A 6,000-nucleotide genomic window follows, 5' to 3' on the forward strand; every position below is an offset into this window, starting at 1 on the left:
GAGGAAGAGTGGGAAGCTGTGGCACTGAGTCATGGGTGAATCAGAGAACAGGGACAATAAACTCCACAGAGATTGTGAAAAATCTTAATGACAAAGTAAGAAGTCATGCCACTTTTAATGTATATAAATATGTATATAGTTTTATAACTTTTACTAAAATTCTGTAAATCTAACCTCAGGTATAGCAATGTACACACAGATTTAACCATGCCATCATTTAATAAATAAAGATGAAGACAAAATGGAAAGGTTTTGTGCATCCCAAAAACCTATGAAATACAAACCCTTGAGTTTAAAAGGTTTACTTTCTTTTTAAATTGACTGTATGTATTTATAAATGTTAAAAGTTGCAACACAGGTATTTAGAGCTGTTGGGTGTTTTTAAATGAGCATCACATCATTCTCTTCAAAACAAAGGAGCAGAATTAATTAGTGCCTTATCTGCAGTCTGTCCATCAATGTAGTTCGATACACTTATTTTCATTCTCCTGGTTAAGCAAAAGGCAGTTTTCATTTCAAATGCTCCACAACATTACAAAGTACATCATGGAAATCCTATCACAGTTAATTGTATGAAGCAAGGGAGACATATTATGTCTTAAATGTAAGGACTGTTTGATACAATCTTTTCAACATTTAAGATAATGATATTAAAGTCAACCCATTAAGCAGTTTGAAGGGCATTCTTGCCTGTTATAAATGGAAGTGTGTGTGTGTGTGCAGAGGTAGAGGGGTAGCAGCTGGTCAGTCATGGATTGACTTAACCCCTGTCACTTAGATGGCTTTTGTGTTTTACACTTTTCCAAAACCAGGGGCAGATGACCCCGACACACCCCAGCCATACACACAGACACACAAACATGCACACACACACACACACACATTGCTCACCCAAGCACACAGATGATTTAGGTTAACTCACAGCACACAGCTGGTTGAGGTGAAGAATATAGATAGTACACCACCAAAGAGTTTCTTTATAAAACTCTTTAGTCTTTACGGTTTGTTTCATTTGGTGTAATGATATTTAGTTATGTATAGTGTCTTTAGTTATTTTTCAAAGATCAAAGTGATGTCAAATAAGGTAATACAGCCACTGCATACAACTTGAAATATATTCAATACTTATGGGTTTGCATTTCAAAGTCTTAAGTAAATTTTAAATATACTAAAAATACTAATATATTTTAACCTTTCATACATTTTATTCTATTTGATGTTGTTGCGTCTCTGTAAAAATCTGAAATGTTATATTTCTCAGGAAACAAATTTGAGCACTGACAAAGATAAAGGGGAATAATATGAATACAACCTGCCATAGCTAGTAAAGCCAGCAGTGCACTTATTTGTGTTAAGGACAAAACATAAAAACACAAACTATGACTGTATAAGTAGTGAGACATGCTTACATTTTATTTACAGTACAGGAAACTGATTTTTTAACTAGCATTTTTTTAACTTGGGAATAAGGATCTCCTCATTGACTATGGTAAATGGTCTGTACTTGTTTAGCGCTTTTTCAAATCCACAGAGACCCCAAAGTGCTTCACACTACATTCAGTCATCCACCCATTCATTCACACATTCACACACTAACAGTGGTGAGCTACAATATAGCCACAGCTGCCCTGGGGCAGACTGATAGAAGTGAGGCTGCCATACACAGCCACCACCGAGCCCTCTGACGACCACCAGAGGTAGGCAAGGCGGGTGAATTGTCTTGCCAAAGGACACAACGACTGAGACAGACATAGTGGGGGCTTGAAGTAGCAACTGACCGGTTACATGCTATGGCTGATAGATGAGAAGAAGAATAAAATCAGTGGTAAACAGCAAAATCATCAATCATCAGCCGAATAGATTATCTCAGGTGGAGCTTTATATTTATTTGCCTCCACAAATACTTGCAAAAAGTCACAACCCAAAAACCCTTCTATCAGACATGAAAGTTCTGCAAGAAAGCCAAGCATCTCCTGCTCTGTTCTCAGGGTCATAATACCAAACAATCACTTTTAAGATAAATGGTACGAATGTCATCTAACAGCTGAAAACAACATTTCACCTCACAGCGAACTCAAGAAGCATAATCAACAATTAGGGTGCATTTGAAATCAGAGGTCAGATCTGACCTAATTTAACAATGCTGTTTATAAGAGGGAAAATCAGTGGGATTTACCAATGGTTGTGTTCAGTGAGTTGGCTAAAACATTTTAGCAGTAAGAACCAGATAACACTAATTCTATCCATTTTAACACTACATCTTCACTAAAAAAGGTTGCTGAGTGCTTTGTGTGTGACTGACTTAATTAGATAAAAACCATCAGCAATGCAGATAAACAGCATGATTTTTACAGCTTTCACAATGTTTTTTACATGTGGCAGCCATATTGGATTTGAATTTGGGTTTTCTGGAAGTTCTCTGTTAGGAGTCCAACATTATATAGCATTCCAGTTTATTTTTCTCACTTGGAACGCGGATATTCAGACATGATGAGGAAGTGATGGGCAGGTTTGGTATTCAGAACAGGAATGCAGGACAGATGGTGGTCGACCTGGTAAAAAGGATGGGAATGGCTGTAATGAATACTTGCTTCCAGAAGAGGCACTGACATAGGGTGACAAGAGCGGCGGTAGGAGCACACAGTTGGATTACATCTTGCGTAGAGGATGCAATCTGAAGGAACTCAGTGACTCCAAGGTAGTGGTAGGTGAGTGTTGCCAGATAGCACAGGATGTTGGTGTGTAGAATGACTAATGGTGTGGAAGAGGACAAAGGCAGAGCAGAGAACAAAGTGATGGAAGCTGAAAAGGAAGACAGCTGTGTGGCTTTCAGGGAGGTGTTGAGACAGGCTTTGGGTGGCCAGGAGGTGCTTCCGGATGACTTGACAACTACAGCTAATGCTGCCAGGGAGACAGGCAGGAGAGTCCTTTAAATGTCTCCTGGAAAAACAAGTTGATAAGGAGACTTAGAGGTGGAATAAATGATTTGACAGGAGTGTGTACAGAGAAAGAGATCAGCTAAGAAGTGGGACACTGAGGACTGAAAGGGTGTTGCCAGGAGTACAAGGAGACTCAGCATTAAGTGAAGGTAGAGGTAGCTAAGGCCAAACAAGGGGCACATTGTAACTTGTATGATAAGTGAGACAGTAAGGAGGGAGAGAAGGATTAATACAGATTGGCGAGGCAGAGAGACAGGGATGGGAAGGATGTTCAGCACGTTAAATGATTAGGGCAAGATGGTAATTGTTAGATAAATGTACATACATTATTCAGTTTTCATTCTACATTACTCATTTACTATCTAGATGTGCTGTTTATATTACTGATTGAGAATGGTTGTTATCTCCTTATATGCATAGAGGAATATGATGTTGCAACATGAGCACAGGATGTGAGAACAGTCTGTTTTCACATAAAGATAAACTCCCTCAGCAGTTGAAATCTCATGTAACTAGGGCGTTCCTTTTCTAATAAAAGCATGAAGAGCGGAGACTGTCTTCAGAGTGTGTTTGGAGGATTGTAACTGAGACAGTCTCCGGGACACTCTCCTTGCAAGTTAAAACAAACTAACTTCTCTGTGTCTTTCTTTGTGCAGATGTTGTAATGAGTGTTGGGGTTTAAACCTAACATTTAAATGGTCCTTTCGAGCCAGAGTCCAAGATACCCGACGATCCCAGCGGGTGAGAGAGATCCAGGTAAAACTCCGTGGCCACGGTAAAAAGACCTTTTCCGGGACTGGTTCTCCCTAGCAAGCTGGAATCCAAGGGTTGACGGAACTCCAAAGACGCAGAGAAGTGTGAGTAAATCTTATGATTAAAAGAGGGATGAACGACAAAAGAATAAAATAGTAAAACCCTGACAATTCTAGACACTATCAGGTACAAGAGAAGAATACAGTTAAATTCCGCAGGAGGGTAGACTCCCTTAGTTGAAATAGACTAATTAAATTCTACGTTAAGGACGGCGGAGTCCTCTGTTAGGAAACTAATAAAAGGAGCGAGTGAGTGTGAGAGTGGAAAAATAGCCACCACTAGGTGACTGTTTTTCATGTAAATTAAACAAGGAACAAATGGTGAGCCGTTGCGGATGCATGTAGGCAAGAAAATTCCACCTTAACGGGTTGAAGTGAATTTTACCGCAACAGGTTAGTTGATCACCATCTTGTTTAAAAGGTATTTCCAGTATTTAGAACACACCAGGTGTTAAAACCATACTGGAACTAAAAGTCGCCTAAAAATGGGTAAGGGACAAAGTAAAGAAAAACAAAAGTTACTTGATAATTTATCATGCAAAGATTGGAAAGTAGTAGAAAAGGAAGAACCAACAGCTGTGGAACCATTATGTTACTGGGTAAAACATTATAACTTTAATGGAAAGTTATCCACGGCTGCCTTAAAAGACTTACAAGGTAAAATAGCTAACAAATGTAAACAAAATGAAAGGAAGATGATGAATATTCAGGTCCTTATGCAGCCTTACAGCAACAATTAGCCCAACAAGATGAAGAGGCGGCTGGGGAAGATGAAATAACTGAGCCTATAGCTCCCCCTGTCGCCCCATTTCCCGAAAAACCACCTAAATATACATCAAAAGATATAGGAAGTAAGCATAAATTACGGAAACACGGCGCAGTAGGAAGCTGGTCAACAACCCTATCTGGGGACTTTAATAGGGTGTTAAGCCCTCCCAGGGAACCTCAAAAGTTACTAAGTTTTGAGGAAGAGGGACTTGAAGTACAGACTTTCCCTCTGATAGAACTTCCAAATCCACGATCAGGACAGGATGATCCGGCTGTAATAAGGGTATATCGAACATGGACACAAGATGATATTAAAAAGGCAGTAGAGGGCATTCCCCACCCTAGAGAAGATGTTGAGGAATGTTTGAAACAAATGGAAGACCTCAGACGTTCTTATCACCTGAACGGAGCAGAAGTACAACAGGTGTGGATGTGCAAGTTAGGCCCTGACTGGTTTTATGTTAAAGGAACTTATACGCCTACTCAAGCAGATGGTACCAACCGAGTTGCTGACAGTAATGATCTGACAGAACATGTGAACCCCCTATTGGAAAGAATTAAAGCTAAATATAAAAAGAGAGCAAATTACACTGAAATAGGAAGGTGCCGACAGAAACCAGATGAACCATTTGATGAATATAGAGCAAGAATGGGAACGGTGTTCAAGGTTCACAGTGGTCTAGAACCAAGTGAAGATGCAAACAGTGCCTTCCAACAACAGTTACAAAATGCACTCCATTCAGGTTCGTCACCTGAAATACATGGCTGGGTAAACCGCCATTACACAGGAATGAGTGGAGGCTCATTACAGGATTACATCAACCATGCCCTGCATGCAGAAAAAGTTATAAAAAGTAAAAAGACCAAACAAAAAGACACAGTGTTCTACCACGAGGAAGAGACAGCCTGTTTTGATAATGCAGTTTATTATCAACAAACACGAGGCAGGGGGCGTGGTAGAGGTCGAGGAAGAGGTAGAGGCAAAGGACATTTTGGAGCACAAAATCCAAGAGCATGCTGGTCCTGTGGAAAAGAGGGACATATGGCTAGAGACTGCCAAAGTAGCTCTGCCCAACAAAGCTATAGTGCGTGACTGCCGCAGGGGAAACTGAGCAGACAACCCCTTGGTGAAATGACAGAAAGGGTACTTTTGACTGAGGAGGGAGAAAATATATTAAATCTGGAAGAACTGTTCTATGTAGAAAAGATTAGACCAGAAATAACATTGATAGTACAAGGCACACCTATCACGTTCCTTTGTGATTCTGGAGCATGTAGAACCACCCTCAGAGAGCCACTACCACATGCAAAGCCTAGTGGAAATTATGCTGTAGTCAGAGCAGCCCAAGGAGTGACAAAAAGGGTTACTGAGACTGAACCCATATGGCTCAGAGACCCGGAAGGAAAAACATGCCAACTTTCGGTACTGATATTGCCAGAATGTCCAGTAAATCTATTGGGTAGAGATGCAATGGTCGCCT

Source organism: Girardinichthys multiradiatus, chromosome 8 (assembly GCF_021462225.1).
Source record: "Girardinichthys multiradiatus isolate DD_20200921_A chromosome 8, DD_fGirMul_XY1, whole genome shotgun sequence".
NCBI lineage: Eukaryota > Metazoa > Chordata > Actinopteri > Cyprinodontiformes > Goodeidae > Girardinichthys > Girardinichthys multiradiatus.